General features: G+C 40.4%; 1 long non-coding RNA gene across 1 annotated transcript in view; it reads left to right on the top strand.

Annotated features, from left to right (window-relative positions):
• Positions 1-17,338, top strand: part of LOC123371664 — a 71,884-nt gene that overhangs the window by 29,155 nt on the left and 25,391 nt on the right. The window contains exon 2 of the long non-coding RNA XR_006579894.1: positions 5,410-5,561. This is a non-coding gene — a long non-coding RNA (uncharacterized LOC123371664). The remainder of the gene's footprint in view (positions 1-5,409; positions 5,562-17,338) is intronic.

Below are 17,338 nucleotides of genomic sequence, written 5' to 3'. Positions count from 1 at the left end.
CCATCAGGCACTGGGATCTCAACCCGGAAGTTCCAAGGGGCGGGGGAGGCTGCGGGAACTATGGGATAGCTAGGGAATAGCTACCCACAGTGCAACGCTCCAGAAATCGACGCTAGCCTCGGACCATGGACGCACACCACCGATTTAATGTGTTTAGTGTGGCCGCGCGCACTCGATTTTATAAAATCTGTTTTACAAAACCGGTTTATGCAAATTCGGAATAGTCCCGTAGTGTAGACGTACCCATAGAAGCAGCTGGATATGCAGTCAATGATGGCAACAGTATTCAGAGGTGTTTTTGGCAGTGATATTTAGACGTGGTTGTAGACGAACTAAGGCACACATGTACCCATATATAGATAGAAATTACAGGGCCCTTACATTCTTGTACTTTACTCTGAGGTCTCCTCAGTTCTAGATTTTTGAAGCACAATTTCCATACTTGATTGTCTAAGTTAGAGTACACAATTCCACATGTGCGTACTTAAGTGCCAATCAGAACATATGAACGCAGAATTCAGTATCCTAATTTAGGTGCCTACATTGTCAAATAGGCCTCTAGTAAAGGAGTCCTTATACAATCAGTGTAAACAGAAGAACCACAAATCCTATTGGTCAGATGATCACTCTGGCCTTCTCTAACCTTTAGCAAGGGTTGATTTTCCACTCAGGGCTGGCCTTCACTACAGGGAGATTGATGCTGCTTCAGTCAATCCAGCAGGGATCTATTTTTAGCAGGTCTAGCAAAGACCCGCTAAATCAACAGCAGAATGCTCTCTGGTCAACCCCGGTACTCCAGCTATCTGAGAAGAGTAAGGGAAGTTGATCAGAGAGTGTCTCCTGTTGATGCAGCTCAGTGAAGATGCTGGGGTAAGTAGACCTAAGCTACATCAACTCCAGCTACATTATTCATGTAACTGGAGTAGCATAACTTAGGTCGACTTTCCCCCGTAGTGAAGACAAGTCCTCAGAGGTGGGACCAGGAGCAAGATAAACAAGAGTTTTCCTTTTAAAAATTGTGAACTTTTAAAGGGAAATACTATGTTTGCCAATAGCACAGTACAATGTCTTAAATAGTTTCTGTGTTAACAGATGCATTGGGATTTTTTTTGCCGAGTTAATATTTTTCAGATGAATGGACATACTCATATGTATAAATAAATATGTTCATGTTAACATCCCAAACCATTAACTAAATACAGGTGCATACCAAAAATTATCTGAGGCATCTCTATAGGTACCTTTAGGGCATCTCTATAGGTCTCTTTCCCCCAGGCATTCTCTAGATTTCCTGGGGCTCTTTCAGCTTTAGCTAGTAGACGAATAAAAGAAGCTTGGGGAATATATCCTCCCATGTGCTGCTTCCTTCACATACCAGATCCATAATAATCAACCGATGTGTGAGGTTAGGATATCAGGGTTTCTTTACACGGCACTTGGGGAGTACTCTTTAAGGCTACAGTATAAAATACTAAAGAAAAGAATAAATGTTTGTGCTTCCTGATCTTATGTTAAATCTTTGATCTTTTTGAAGTTTGTGAATGATACAATTCCTTGTGCTGTGAGTAAAGCTTCTGTCCTGGAATAGGGTTGCCAGGCTCTATGCTGATGGGGATTTGATATATCATTTTCTCTGATTTCCCCCTCCCCCCCCCCCGCATTCCTGTTTGATAGGGGAACATTAAAATTTAAAATGCCAAAGCTTAGTCACTACAGCTTCTCCAGTGAGGGGCACTTACATATCACAGTGTTTATTGCAGTATGCACATGACAGAGTTAAAAGACAAGTTATGAACATGGAGAGTTTTGGAAAGTAAAAAATTATATGGGAACACAATGTATATTTTTAAAAAAATCTATTAGATTCTAGTGTACTCTGTTCAAACTCGTAGCCTATTGGCAGCATATTAGGAGTGTGTGTGTGTGTGTGTGTGAGAGAGAGAGAGAGAGAGAATGAGAATTGCACTCGTGCAAAAAGTCATCAACTTCTTGTTAGAATTTGAGTTAATGAGGAAATTCCACTTGACTTAAAAAATGCCAATATTGTGACCATTTTTAAGAAAGAGGACAAGTCAATGTGAGGGAATTACCAAGGTATTGCTGGGAAGATTCTTACTTGCATCCTTTTGAACAGTCTCCTCCCTCTTGCTGAAGACACCCTTCTGGAATCCCAATGTGGTTTCAGACCATCTTGGAGTACCACCGACATGATTTTTTTTTGCACTACAAATTCAAGAGAAGTGTAGAGAACACCACCAGCCATGCCATTATTTATGGCATTTATTGGCCTAACTAAGTCCTTTGATTCCATCAGTCATGGAGCATTATAGAGATGCTGTCTAGGTTTGGTTGTTCATTGAAGTTCATTTGTGTTATCAGGGTACTTCAGGATGGGATAACCGCCACCATCCTCTATAATGGGTTGGAGACGGACCTGTTCACCATCCATACTGGTGTTAAGCAGGGCTGTATGATTGCCCCGACCCTTTTTTCCAATCTATCTTGCTGTAACCTTGATTCTCATTCGTGACCGCCTTTCCTCTGAAATTGGGATTGAGTATCACATGGACAGTCAGCTCTTCAAACTGCAACATCTTCATTCTAAAACTAAAGTCACCAAGGCTGTTGTTATTGACCTTCAGTATGCTGTTAACTGTGCTATCCTCACCACACTGAGGATATACAACTGTACAGGAACATAGCCCTTACATTTTATAAAAATCCTTCAGAGGTGAAAGTAATGGGTGAGGAAGCTTCCATGCTCAAAACAGTTCTGATACTCCAGAAATGCAGCAAGAACAGGAATGGCCAGAAAGACAGCAAGAAAATTAGCTAGAGAGAGATGTAGTCTTGCACATAAAGAAAAATAATTCATAGCTTAGACAGTTTTAGGAGAAAATTATGCTTCAGATCTGCATGGCTGATCTGGGCTCCCAATATTCTACTCTTTACTAGGATACTAGGAACATTTCATGGATTGAGAACTGGTTAAAAGACAGGGAAAAAAGGGTAGGAATAAATGGTAAATTCTCAGAAGGCAGAGGGGTAACTAGTGGTGTTCCCCACGGGTCAGTCCTCGGACCAATCCTATTCAACTTATTCATAAAGGATCTGGAGAAAGCGGTAAAAAGTGAGGTGGCAAAGTTTGCAGATGATACTAAACTGCTCAAGATAGTTAAGACCAAAGCAGACTGTGAAGAACTTCAAAAAGAGCTCACAAAACTAAGTGATTGGGCAACAAAATGGCAAATGAAATTTAATTTGGATAAATGTAAAGTAATGCACATTGGAAAAAATAACCCCAACTATACATACAATATGATGGGGGCTAATTTAGCTACAACAAATCAGGAAAAAGATCTTGGCATCATCGTGGATAGTTCTCTGAAGACATCCACCCAGTGTGCAGCGGCAGTGAAAAAAGCAAACAGGATATTAGGAATCATTAAAAAGGGGATAGAACAGGGGTTCTCAAACTGGTGGTCGGGACCCCTCAGGGGGTCACGAGGTTATTACATGGGGGGGTCGTGAGCTGTTAGCCTCCACCTCAAACCCCGCTTTGAATCCAGCATTTATAATGGTGTTAAATATATGAAAAAGTGTTTTTAATTTATAAGGGGGGGTCGCACTCAGAGGCTTGCTATTTGAAAGGGGTCACCAGTACAGAAGTTTGAGAACCACTGGAATAGAGAATAAGACAGAGAATATATTATTGCCCTTATATAAATCGATGGTACACCCACATCTTGAATACTGTGTACAGTTGTGGTCTCCTCATCTCAAAAAAGATATTCTGGCACTAGAAAAGGTTCAGAGAAGGGCAACTAAAATGAGTAGGGGTTTGGAACGGGTCCCATATGAGGAGAGATTAAAGAGGCCAGGACTTTTCAGCTTGGAAAAGAGGAGACTAAGGGGGGATATGATAGAGGTATATAAAATCATGAGTGATGTGGAGAAAGTAGATAAGGAAAAGTTATTTACTTGTTCCCATAATGTAAGAGCTAGGGGGCACCAAATGAAATTAATGGGCAGCAGGTTTAAAACAAATAAAAGGAAGAAGTTCTTCACACAGCACACAGTCAACTTGTGGAACTCCTTGCCTGAGGAGGTTGTGAAGGCTAGGACTATAACAGTGTTTAAAAGAGAACTGGATAAATTCATGGAGGTTAAGTCCATTAATGGCTATTAACCAGGATAGGTAAGGAATGGTGTCCCTAGCCTCTGTTTGTCAGAGGGTGGAGATGGATGGCAGGAGAGAGATCACTTGATCATTACCTGTTAGGTTCACTCCCTCTGGGGCACCTGGCATTGGCCACTGTCGGTAGACAGGATACTGGGTTAGATGGACCTTTGGTCTGACCCAGTACAGCCGTTCTTATGTTCCATAAGATAAGAGAACAGAGCCAACCTTCAGTTGAGAATTGCACTTCATGCTGAACAATTTGGAGATCTACAGCAAGTTAAATTCAGGGGAAGAAATCATTTAATGGTTTTTGAAGCACTTTATCACTGCTTCCAATCGGTTAGGAAAGTTTTGCATTCCACTGCTCTTCACTAAGTGCTTGTTAAGGGAGTAATGAGTTAGACATACATTCAGATTACTGCATCTTTTTCTAATTTATTTAGAAATATGTAAACTCTTGGACGGGGATATTAGATGGCCAGGGCTGAGTGAATTTTATACCTCACAGAAGTTGGATGCATTTTTTCCCCCCAGAGTTCCAGCAAAGGTGTCCTGTTTCTCTGCAAAATTCTTTCTTCAGCTTTGTCTAAACTAGGCACATTTTCTGAACACTTCCCACCATTGCTAACACTAGGGCTGCACTGAGAGCTTTAGTGTGGACAGGCCTCCAACTGTCACCTCCATTTTAAGCGCCTCATTAACTTAATTCTATCTTCTACTGCACCTTAGAGGCCTGATCTAACTCCCCCAAATGACTCCCATTGACTGACTTAGGCATTGGATTGGTTCCTAAATACTGAGGCCCTGATTTTCCACTGCTTCCAAAATGCACTCAAATATAGAGGGCAGTAGTTAGCCGCAGGGAACTAGCAACAGCTCCCTAATCCATGCCTGCTCAGCCCTGGTAGAAGTTAGAGTAATAGGGGGAATTCTCCAGGGGAAATCTCTGGTCAGCTGAAGTTGACTTTGCATGACTTAAATTGTACAAAATGAATTTAGCCGACAGGAGAATTTGATTCCAAGACCCTGATTACACAATATACTTACTATATGTCTAACTTTCAACATGGGATTAGTTCAGTTCAGTATGACATTAACTTGCTTAAAGTTATGCATGTGGTTAAGTATCTTGCAGAATCAGGTCCTGAGTAATTATGTTCCAGTTGCTGTCTGCTATTTATTAGTACACATAGTTGAGTAACATTCTGTCTTTTTTTTCTGGACAGAATACTTCAGAATACCTCTGAAGCCCAAATAAAATATTTTAAATCGCTCCTGCAGAAGAAGCTTCTGAAGTAGGGTGTGATGCTTTGAAGATAAAGATAACATCATGTTTTATCTGACCTGGCTAAAGATGGAACTTGGAACATCCAAAAGGGTAATGAAGATTGTGTTCATGATGTTCTAGTGGCGAAACATTAAAACAAAAGCAAATTAATCACAATTGCTTTTCTGTCAAATTTAGATTCCTAGTGATGTGTGGGAACAATTATGAAATGAATTAATTTGTCCTTACCAAAGATGTGTTCAAACTCAAATACTAAAAGGAAGATGATGAAGGAAAAAAGAGAGATAAATATGGTAATATTAAGCCACAAAATAGAAATAAATACATACATATTCTCCAGCACATATACATATCTTAAAGTTGTGTCCCTACTAACAAAATAGATTGTGCAGTATAATGTCTTAATAGCAATAATTTAATGGTAATGATTTAATCATACACCACTAAAATGTATGGTGTCTACTCGCAGCTTTCCTGTTTTTCATTTAAATGAAAAATGAATCTGAGCTTGTCAGTTCCCAGCTGCAGTATTTAACCCTCTTGCAAATTTTCATATTTTGTAACACAATGTGGATAGTTATTTGGCTTGGTTTTTCTTAGCAAAATCTTTTCCCTATCATCTCTTTTCTGTATGTTTGTGATACTACCTCCACCGCAGAACACAGAGCCTTTCAGTGAAGAAATCACTGTCCAAGATTATATATCTATTCAGCTTCTTTTTAGGAGTGCACTACTGGGCATTGCCATAGGATGTGTAACAAATTCCCATTTGCCCAGTTACAGCATCTTTCTCATTTGTGTCTTCATCATTCTGGTCGATGTCCTAGATGTCCTAAAAATAACACAAACTCTCTCTTATAGGTTTAGCAAATCACTCCTTTCTCTGTCCTTTTTAGGAGAGGGAGGAATTGGAATGCATGATCTCAAAAGTAGGAGAGGGCATCTATCAGGAAAAACTGTAAGAGTGATGCACTTGCAGTAAACAAAATACAGTGGAATCCTTTTTGTGGAGACAAATCTTGCCCCAGTCTCCAAAGTCACAGAAGAGTTTGACAACAGAACTATTACAGCTCTGTTGCACAAGAGTGGGGCATGACTTAAGGGGGTAGAGTGGGTGGGTCTGGAGAATGCAGCCATATTGCTAAAGGGCCTCTGTAAAGTATCTTTGCAATAGAGCAGGGTGAATAATTGATTTTTCAATATGCTGGCAGTTTGGAAAAATGAAAAATAATTCAGTTAATAAAAACCAAATCTGAACATTCAAAACAATTTTGGCAAATCAGAAGTCGACAAAACTGTTGTTTCAGGTTAAATGAAAGATTTTGTTCAATCCTGAACAAAATGTCTTGTTTTGTTTCTGGGTCCTTTTTCACGTAAGAGAAAAGGAAATGAAGGGCTAGATTCACAAAAGGGTGTCAATGGGAGGAGGTGCCTGGTAGTGCCCATCTGAACTTTTAATCCAGTGTTTAGGATACTCACCTGGGATGCAGGAGACCTGGGTTCAACTTACCCCACCCTACCCCACCTGATATGGAGCAAGAATTTGTACTTGGGTCACCCATATTGCAGCAGAGTGCCCTGGCCTATGGAATGGGCTGGCGAGGAGGCTCTCTGTCTCTCCCATTGAAGCTGTTCCAGTTTGTATAAAATAGTTAAATAGTAATTGGGCCATAGATAGTAAGTAAGAATGACACTATACCCTGGTGGTTAGGGTACTCACCTTTGTGGTGGGGAAACCAGAGTTTATGTATGTCTCTACTCCAATGTCTCTTTAATTATGCACAGTGGAACATCTTTGACAGGAGAGATTGAGGGAGCTCTGCATGAAAATATCCCATAGCCCAGTAGCTAGGGTAATGTTCTGTAATGTGGGAGACCCAAATTCAAATCCCTGCTCTACATTAGACATAGGGGGAAACTGAACCTTGGTCTCCTACATCCCAGGTATGTGTCTTAACCAATGAGCTAACAGTTGTACAGAGCAGCAGCACCACCATTTTCCTGTTCTTTTTCCCCTCACCCCCATGATTCTGCCCAGTGCCTGGCCCAGCTACTCTTCCTGGCATTGGACTCAGGGTCTGATCATAGTGAAGTGTGTTTCTACATTAAAAACTTTCACTATAAGCAGTTTCATTATGACTAGAGAGGTCCTTCCTGACAAAAAAATTCCCATCACCACCCTGCTTCAGATCGGGCTTTTCCTCATCCCCTGTGGTTGTAGGGTGCTCTCTGAAAGCTCATATGTTCACTCTCGGTGGGGAACTCTCAGATCAGGATCAGTCTGGCTTCTCTTTTTCACTGAGAGAAATGGCACCAAGAACAGGTACTAGGGTTTCCACTTTATACCCCTTCCTCCTGATGGTATAGAAGCAAGTTTATTCTTCTTCGCCTTCTGCTTGTAATCTGCTTCTAATGCAGCATTTACTACCTATGTTTCAAATGATGATTTCTGCATTACAATGGAAGCGACATGGTGGAACCTTGAATATAGTGGAGTGAAGCTTGATTGGAAGAGGAATAAAAGTACATTAATGTATTAAAGCAATTAAGGGCAGTAGGGCACTTACTCCGCTTCACCATCCATTAAGTTTCACTGTCACCATATTCACCATAAGCAGGTTCCTCTGTATTTCATAAAAACAGGGAAAGTTGCTAACCCTCTACATGGTTTCTAAACTGCTGTACTATATGTATTAATGATGGGTAAAGCTCCATTGGCCCGAGAGTTCAGTTTAGATAAGTAGCCAAAAATTTAGATGCTTAGAACTGAACTATTTCTAAGGTCTGTAAAACTGGGCTGGAAATTTCACAAACATAGATTCTTGTGAGAGTTTTCATCTTTGCTGCTTCTGGTTAGGCTATTAGGCTGTTCCAACGGTCTGCTTCTAGGCCCAGAAGTGTCCCCCCGCCACTTGAAAGAGAGCTTGTAGGTAGAGTACACATGGAAGGTCTAAGCTTCAGAACAGTAATGGGAGCTGATCACCTGAAAGAACCAGATTATGTCAGACAATGGGTAACTAGAATGCTGAAGGAAATTCAGAAGAGCCATAACATGATAGTGACTGAATTAGAGCAATATATTTTATAGATAGATGTTTTCAACCTATATAGTTACTATCCTACCTGCAAGCTGCCTTATGCTCTCACTATTTAGAAATATCTACAATCATCACAATAAAATTGTTGCAGTAAAAACAAGGTTGAATCAAGGAAACTGTCTGATCTTATTTTTAATCTTATTTAAAGAAAAAGTACTCTAGAAACTGTAAACTTATCATTGGAACATCACAGAATAAGCCTGTTCCTAGTAGCAGATAAGAAAAGCCTGAGTTTGCGCCCTTTAACGCAGGCTATGTGACTAACACTGATTACAGAAGGCAACATATCTAAAGGAAACCCCAGGGTTAAATCCTGGGAGTCATATTCATGACTGATTAGTTTTAAGATCCCTTTTATCACTTTGAAAATTAGCCAATTATGTTCATGACATGGAGGAGTAGAAGAAAACGGCCTGCACTCACAGATAAATAGTAATTCCTTTCACTATCATCGTCAGGACTGTGGATTTGACTCCTAATATAAACAAGAGTTTGTTCTTAGTGGCTTAGGACACTAAGGCCAGCATAGCTGATCTAACAGGAACCATGTGGACAAGGTCAAAAATGCAGTTTCTAATCTGATAAACTGACTTGTGTGTATTGTGATACAGCATGGCCAGAGGGCAGCAGGAGAGTGATTTTTTTTGTTTGTTTGCTTTTTAAATGGATTTTATGACTGTGTTGATACTTTTTTGAATTTTGGGACAACTTTAAATACAGTTTCAGAGGGGTAGCTATGTTAGTCTGTTTCAGCAAAAACAACGAGGAGTCCTGTGGCATCTGTGATACAGCATGGCCAGAAGGCAGCAGGAGAGTGATCCTATTAGGATCCAGGAAGTGGGCGAGCAGAGCCCGCCCATTGCTAAAGGACTTCCCCCGAGCCTAAGGGGAGGATCCACAGGACCTGGAAGCCAAGTGATTCCAGGGGACAACTAATGAAATAACAGGGATGGGGGCGGGGGGCGGGAAGATATGTAAGCTCCAGGATGATGAGAACTTATTCCCTGTAGAGGGAAGAGAGGTTGTTATAGATTAATTACAGCACCTGAAGCCAATTAGAGCACCTGAAGCCAGTCACCTGATAAAACCCCCCTGCTTCAATCAGACAGGGGAAAGAGTTGAAGCAAAGTGGCTTGGTGTTGGAGCAGAGAGCAGTTTGAAGGAGTTGAAGCAGAGTGGTTTGGTGTTGGAGCAGAGAGCAGTTTGGAGAAGTGCTATGGCAGGCCAGAAGACCAAGACCCTAGATAAAGGGAAACCCGGCTTGTGCACAGCACAGCAGAGGGACTCTACAGACACAAGGGGTTGGGAGAAACTTGGCCCAAGCAAAGAGAGGGCAGGAAGCCCCACAAGCTGAAGGGCCAGAGAGGGAAGTAGCTCAGGGGAAGGAATCGTTAGTTCACGTGGTTCGCCGCTATCCCTAGGGTCCCTGGGCTGGGACCCAGAATAGAGGGTGGGCCTGAGTCCCTCCCTCTCCACTCCCCTTCTTTGGGACAGTTGATACCCCAGTTCAGGGGCAAGAAATGGCTCCCTGAACTCCCCACAAGAGGAGAAAGCGTGGGACCCATCATAATAGTCCTGGCAATTTGCCACAGTATGTGCTGTCCTCTAATGTCAAACAAATCTTGCATATATTCATGGCAATTTTCTTTATATTGTCTGAGATAATGGAACTGTGTTATTGCTCAGTGTAGAAAGGTCCTTGTTTTGAGAACATTTGTTCTCTTCCCATTTTTGCATGTCTCATAGCTGACAGCTATCCTTCAGCACTGATACCTGAAAATAGTTGGACTACCAGCCACAGACTTCTGTGGGTTTCTGTTAGAGTCACAAAATCCTGGTTATCAGTGTGGGCTCATTCCTCTGAGGAATGAATTCCTGAAACCGCTCTTCAAGATTTGTTTTTGCATCTTCCTTGATTAATATGCTGCTGATAGTACAAAATACATCCGGTAGAATTTTCATTAGTGTGGGAAGGTATGATTATGTAATCCCCATCTTTGACCAGTTGCCAGACTGTGCTAATGTTTATTATTTATAAAGTTCTTCATAAACAAGGGCCAAATTACCTCACTGAGTTGGTGACTCATTTATCTCACTTGCTGCCGTCTAAGATCAGGAGGGCATCTCTACATCTCAATGCCAAAATATCAATTTGGTGGTTATTCTTATGCACCTGCTTTCTGGGAATTCATGGATACAAGAAAGGTGCTTAACTTCTCCTTGTTTAAGTTTGAATTTAATATGTGTAAGCAAGGTGGTCTTGAACTCTCCCCTGATGCCTAATGAAGAGCTGTGGAAAAAAACTTCAAGAGCAAACCGTGTTTGCATAGCCACACCTACTCTGCCTAGGTACACAGCAAATGGAGCTGCTTTGGCTAGTTTTGGGTTGAAAAATCACTCTATTATTTGAATGCAGGGGTAATGAAGTGTTATCCTTATTATATGAGTAATGGGCAGCAGAACTGTGCTTAGCCTGTCCTGATTGAGTGGGTCACCCTCAACTGAACCTCACTTGCTAAGCAGGGGTTTAGGGAGGCCACATCCCACAGAAGAGGAGAGTGGGTTGAGCTGAGTTGTTTTCTATGCCATTTGACTGGCTTCTCTCCGGTGTTTAAAGACAGTGCTGATTAGACTCAATGAGAGTTTTTGTTTCTGGTTGGTGATTCCTAGAGCTGACATCATGGCTGACCAGGTCTAGGGGCTAAGACTTAGACCTTGTGTGGGGACAGTGTTGCTGCAAAAGACCACACAGAAACTGCACTGGTAGTGAGGTTCCCCGCTATCTGCTGAAATTACTAAAAGCTGGGTTAAGTGGTGGAACCTCAGAACGTGACATGGTGGAGAGGCAGTGGCGGTCAGCAGTGGCAGAGAGACAGCGGCAGTTGTGAGCTGGTTGCAGAGATGGTGGCGGAAGCAGCAGCACACACATTGCTGAAAGCCCTCCACACCCTGCAGAGTGACTGATGAACCTCCACAAATACACCCCTGAACAGTCTTCGTAACTAAGTTGGTTAACTTCGCCAACTGTGAGTGGGCTGCAACAGAGGCAGAGGGAGTGGTATGTTAATGCACAATAATTTGTTGGACTTTCATGCTTCAAGGTGAGAAAATGATGCCAAGGACACTGCCCTAAGCACTGGGGGGGGGATGTTTCCCTCCGGTCACGTGCCCCCCCCCAATTTAATGTTGAGTCCCCTTTTCCTTTTAGAACAATTTTTATTTATTGTACACAGACTCAGTACTTGAGAGAGAGAGGAAGTATTGCCTCTCAGAGGTGCCTAAGGGTGGTGGTAAATTAAATTTTCCCAGATTACTGAGTGGAGGCTTCAGTTGGTTCTGTTTTGTGTTGTTAAGAGGAACCCCGACATATTGAACCCAGCGCTTGTTGCTGCCGACTTCACCTGGTACAAGGTTTATATATATTAGTTTTTACTAGCCTTTAACTTATTTTGATTAGTTATTTAGCTCTAGAAGGTTGATTTATTTTTAGTTGTAAAATTATTGCAAAGCACCTTGAGATATACAGGCACTGTGGGAAGCTAGAAAAGTTTAGTTGTTGGTTCTGCTTGAAAAAGCCTGTGTAAACACAGTCTATGCTCAGAAATTGCTTTTTCAAGTGAAAACACAGTGTTTAAAGCTTTAACAATAGTTATGGGGATTCACTCCTCTGAGAAGAAAATATAAATGTAGGCTGTGAATGGGAATTCATGCTGCCCATGAAGCAACATTCTTCAGGAACTCCACCTCATATTATAGTAAAATTGCAGCTATGAGTTATACTGCAACCAGGGTGTAATGCACAGAAATAAATAATTATTAATTGTTTGTACTATATAGAGCCTAGCTGTAAAATTATTCTAGTTTTTACAGTAATACAGATTAAGAGACTTTCTTTTTTCAAAGCTGCAGAATCTCACAAAACTGCATGGAGGAATTATATGCCTAATTTTGTGCATGTGCGGTTACCCAACTTGCACACAATTGCAGTATTTGTGTGCCAGGCACCAACTACTATAAATATCTAACAGTCCATTTGTGCAGAGAGTCCAGGGAAACCAACATACAACCCTAACATCTCAAGATAAACTCATTGATTAGTTGAGCAAATTTTAGTGCATATTGGGTATGACTCTGGGATCCTAAGATATTGAAATCAATCCTTAAATGGCCTAAGTCATATAATTGTTCTTATCTTACTATTAAAATCAGCACAAAACCACAAGAAAGGATGATCATTATTAAAACTTATACTATCGTCTTTGCAAGTAATTAATGTGGCAGCAATATTAATAATTTCCTTAGTTGAATATAGGCATTCCTATGGTACAGTTGCCTACTTCAAAAGGCAAATAGTAAAGACTTTAGTGGCTACCACTGTTAAATTAACATCCAATGACTCTCTGAAACCAATACATTTTTTTAAAATTTATTGTAAAAGGACTAATTACATGGTCATGATGGATTTTAATCTCCTAAGAGCTATGAGCTGTCTAAACCAATCTTTAACGATATTCCAATGCTGTTTGCTACTGTAGTTGTTTATATTGTGGTAGTGTCTAGAGACCAGCTAGGTTGGGCCCCACAGATTTGGTGCAGGTATACAGAAAATAACAGTCCCAGCGCCAAAAAACTTGCAGTATTAAAGACAAGACATAACAGGTGGATGAAGCAAACATATGGCCGGGGGAAGAGGAGGGAGACATGATCAACAAAATAATAGAAAGTACAGAATTCTTCGCAAGTCGGGAATAGTACCCACTACTCACCACTTGCCACTTGATAACAGCAGTTTATAGTATGCATTATGGAAAAGGTGAGTTTTGGGGAGGGACTTGAAGGAGGATAAGCTAATGGCTTTAAAGATTTTGAATGAGGTGTTTTGTGCTAAGGGACATGCGAGATCGCACAAAAGTGCTTGCCGGGGAAGTGGAGAATCAGGCAACCGAGTCTGTCCAGTAACACTTCTTGTACTGCCTCAATATCCTTCACTTCACTTACTGAGGATTGTAACCTTTTTTTTTTTTTGTGACAAGCAAATATCCTGATTGCTAAGAAGTGGCTAATGCTGCAGGTCACTAATATTAGATGCATTTTGAAAGGTTTTACAAACTGTAAATCTGAAGAAATTTACCGTTTTGCTTATGCCGAGATGTCATTTTTCTATTATGTTCAATGAAGTATTGGGAAATACCACATTCAGTGAAGACTTTTTTCAGTTAACTTTAGATTTTACTCTGTTAAAATGAGTTAAACGTTCAAGATCACATCATATTTATATTTCCTTAAAGTATAGTATTTTTACACCCATTATACAACTGAGCAGAGAGCAAAAACATTCCAAATTCCCCAAAATGCAGACAGGGAAAGGAATGGAGAAATACAAGTGAGGAAACCACAGTTTCCTCTATACAGGAAGATCAAGAGATGTGCGCTCAGATTCATCAACAAGGAGAAAGAGGAGGAGTGTATAGTAACAGAGCATGCTGAAAAGTGAAACACAAAATGACATGATTTTTTTAAAAGACAACCTTCAGTTCTGTGGAGCTGAAATGTTGTGTGTTCAGTGGTGCTTTTTCTTTCTGTAAGACTTTGATTAGCCCTTGCTTTGTAATTTTAATCGAGTAAATGTTTTTTGAATGTACAGTATTTGGTTTTGGTATTATTTGAGCCCTATTCTCAGTATCCACATTGGCTTGACTTACAGGGTTTTTCTTTTTGAAATTGCAGGATGGGACTTGTGTCCCTATGACCATATATCAGAATCACCACCCTTCTAGCTAAGGGAGACAGTTAAGGAGGTATTTTCCACTGCACAGGATGGTTTGCCATTGTGTGAAACTTTTCACCTTTTCTCCCTGAACTTCACTGGGACTATAAGTAGTAAAAATCAATGCTGAATTTGGCTGCTAATGTTAAAGAAATCTTAGCATTGAGTACAGTCAGTACTCTCCAGTAAGGTTGCCAGCTCTCCCATTTTCAACTGAACACCTGGTCAAAAAGGGACCCTTCCCAGCCTGGTGAAAATGAGCAAGTGAGTGAGGGTTGGGGAGAGCAAGTGACGGAGGGAGGGGGGATGGAGTGAGCAGGGTGGGGCCTCAGAGACAGGGCAGGGCAGGGCAGGGATTTTTGGTTTTGTTCGGTGAGAAAGTTGGCAACCCGGCCTTGTTTACAATTGTGCTACCATATTGACCTCAGTGGGGACACTAAGTGTAAATGAGGGTAGAATTTATCCCTGAGTGTGTAGTACAAGCTATTTAGGCAAATTATTTGTCTATCTTATGAATTTAGTGGCTTTACCCAAAAGCATTAATCAATTATAATGCAGTTTGATGGTCATGTCCAATAACTGTCAAGTGACTAAATAGTGTTGATTAGCAGAAATGCTCAGCATTTTACATTTGTGCAGAACCTCAAACTGCTTTAAGAAGATGGAGTTTATACAGCAGTTAAGCCTCTCAGACAAATGGCTAATTCCCCTCGAATGCAATATTAAACAAGAAGGCTTTAGTGCAAGTATTTATATGCCTGCTCTGAAGTATTCCATTAGTAATTTTAATTTCTGGAAGCATATAATAAGCATCTCTTTTCTGTGATGAAGCCTGAATAAAATGATCTGCAAGAACAATCAGGATTTCTGATACAGTTTAAAGCTGCTCTATTATTTTCTCAGTGAAATGTACCCATTTGTATAAACAGAAGTTGAAAATGCAATGAGAAAATATATACCACATAATTCTGTTGTACATAATGTATTTAACTTGACTCTATACAGTTATTCTGAAACCTACTGCTTCAGATGTATTTACTTCAAATTATTATTTTCAGACACCGAGCCATATAATATTTATGATTACTATTCCTGGCAATATACATATATAATCAGATGTCTTGCACAGGGATTTAGCATCTCACCAAAATGTGACCATTTTATACAGTACGACAATAAGAAATTTAGAATTACTGTATACATAAGTGATAAAGTATCACATGGTTTCAGTTGTTATCAGATTTGTCAATATTAAACAAGTAGGCTTAAAGATTTTGGTACTAAAATGTTTACACTGAAACAAAAGATATCTCAAAATATTGACAATTTTACATTATCTATTTGTCTTAAGGTTTTGTATAGCACCCATCACCTGTACCTTTCAGGATCTGGGCATAAGTGTGTTTTCTTGAGCATTTCATGCAATGCTAAGGGATTGCCCCAATCTCAGAAAGGTACGTGAGCATTGTATTTTCCCCAAATTAGCTGTTCCACTTGGGCTGCAAGTGAAGATGTGATGCTGATCCTGTGTATTGAAGATTAGTGTTGGAATTGGAACACAAAACAATTACTTTAAAATATGGTACCCATTAAATGAAAGACAAGCACTCTGTGGTTTGAGACATTGGAAACTAGATTGAACAAAGCAGCATGGTAGGGGTGGGAGGGAAGTAAATATGATCAGGAATAATCCTAAACTAGAGGGTCTTACCTAGCTCCAGTCAAAATCACTGGGAGTTGAATTACACCCTAACTGACCTAGTATGAGGAGGTATTTCCATCTCTAACATCCACACTCTAAGACAATAGTTCACAATAAATATCCAGAACCCAATTCCACAGTTCCCATTGCTATTCAGGGGAATTCCCATATAAGGAAAGGTGTAGAATAAGGGCTCTAGTTCATAAAATAAATTTAAATAGTTCTGTTACAAAATGAAAGAAAACTAAAAATGTTCCTGGAAGTCCTGAAATTTTCACCAGGTGTTCTGAATTCAGAAGTCTATGAAATTTAGCAGAGTTTTGGAAAACATATCAATGGAACTGGGCACATGGGTAAAAATATTCATGCGAGTAAGGGTCTGAGTGGGCCCCAAGCCTAGAGAAGAAACATGCATTATTTTTCACTTTGTACTACCAGCAGAAAAAATAAAATGGAATAATTATGGGGAAGGGAAGGGTACCGATGATTCAGAAAGCTGAGGTTACTGAAATTTCAGGAATCAAAACCGGATCAGACTCTGCCACTCTGACTGGTCAGTGATTACTTGCATGAGGAGTCCTTACTGAAGTCAATGAGACTACTCGTTTGAGTAACTGCTCACTGCTGGCTGTCCAGAGGTTCTCCATGTGATTTCCCTCTTAGGACCAAGGAAATATAAAATTTACTGAGAATAATTTACTTGATGCAGGAACATCAATGAAAACCGTACTTCGGAGTATGGGTGTGTACTTCCCCTATAATTTTTCATTGTATAGCTGTTTTGGGCACTACTGCAGTTCCTATTTTACTTCTCTGTTCATCATTAGGACATGCTTTGGCAGATGTAGGGAATTCCTCTTTTTAGTTTATGTTGGGGGTAATCAAAATGTGATCCAATAGGCCAAGCATGGTCCACAGGATGCTGCAGGGTGGTCTGTGGCCACCCTTATCTTTCAGATAGAGGTGTCCCACCGAAATAACAGATCTCAGCAAGAATGAGGCTCCATCTTGATCCATTTTTTTTTCCGGCAGCATGAAACCCTATGGTGTGTTTTCTCTTTGGGTCACAACAAAGAGGAAGGTGGTTGCACTCGCCTTAATTTTATTACTAACATTTATTCCCACAAACAAAATTTGGGCACTTTGAGGTCAGGATGTCCCCTTGAAGTTCCCACCAACGCAAAAGTTAGGAGTGACTACTACTAGCTCTGAAGGGTTAAAAAGTAATGGCTCGCTCTAAGAAATGATGCACAATGAAAGAGCTATTACTGACCATAGTCTTTGATTTGCTCTTATTCTT

Source organism: Mauremys mutica, chromosome 5 (genome assembly GCF_020497125.1).
Source record: "Mauremys mutica isolate MM-2020 ecotype Southern chromosome 5, ASM2049712v1, whole genome shotgun sequence".
Taxonomy (NCBI): domain Eukaryota; kingdom Metazoa; phylum Chordata; order Testudines; family Geoemydidae; genus Mauremys; species Mauremys mutica.
This window is presented reverse-complemented; position numbering and strand designations above follow the sequence as displayed.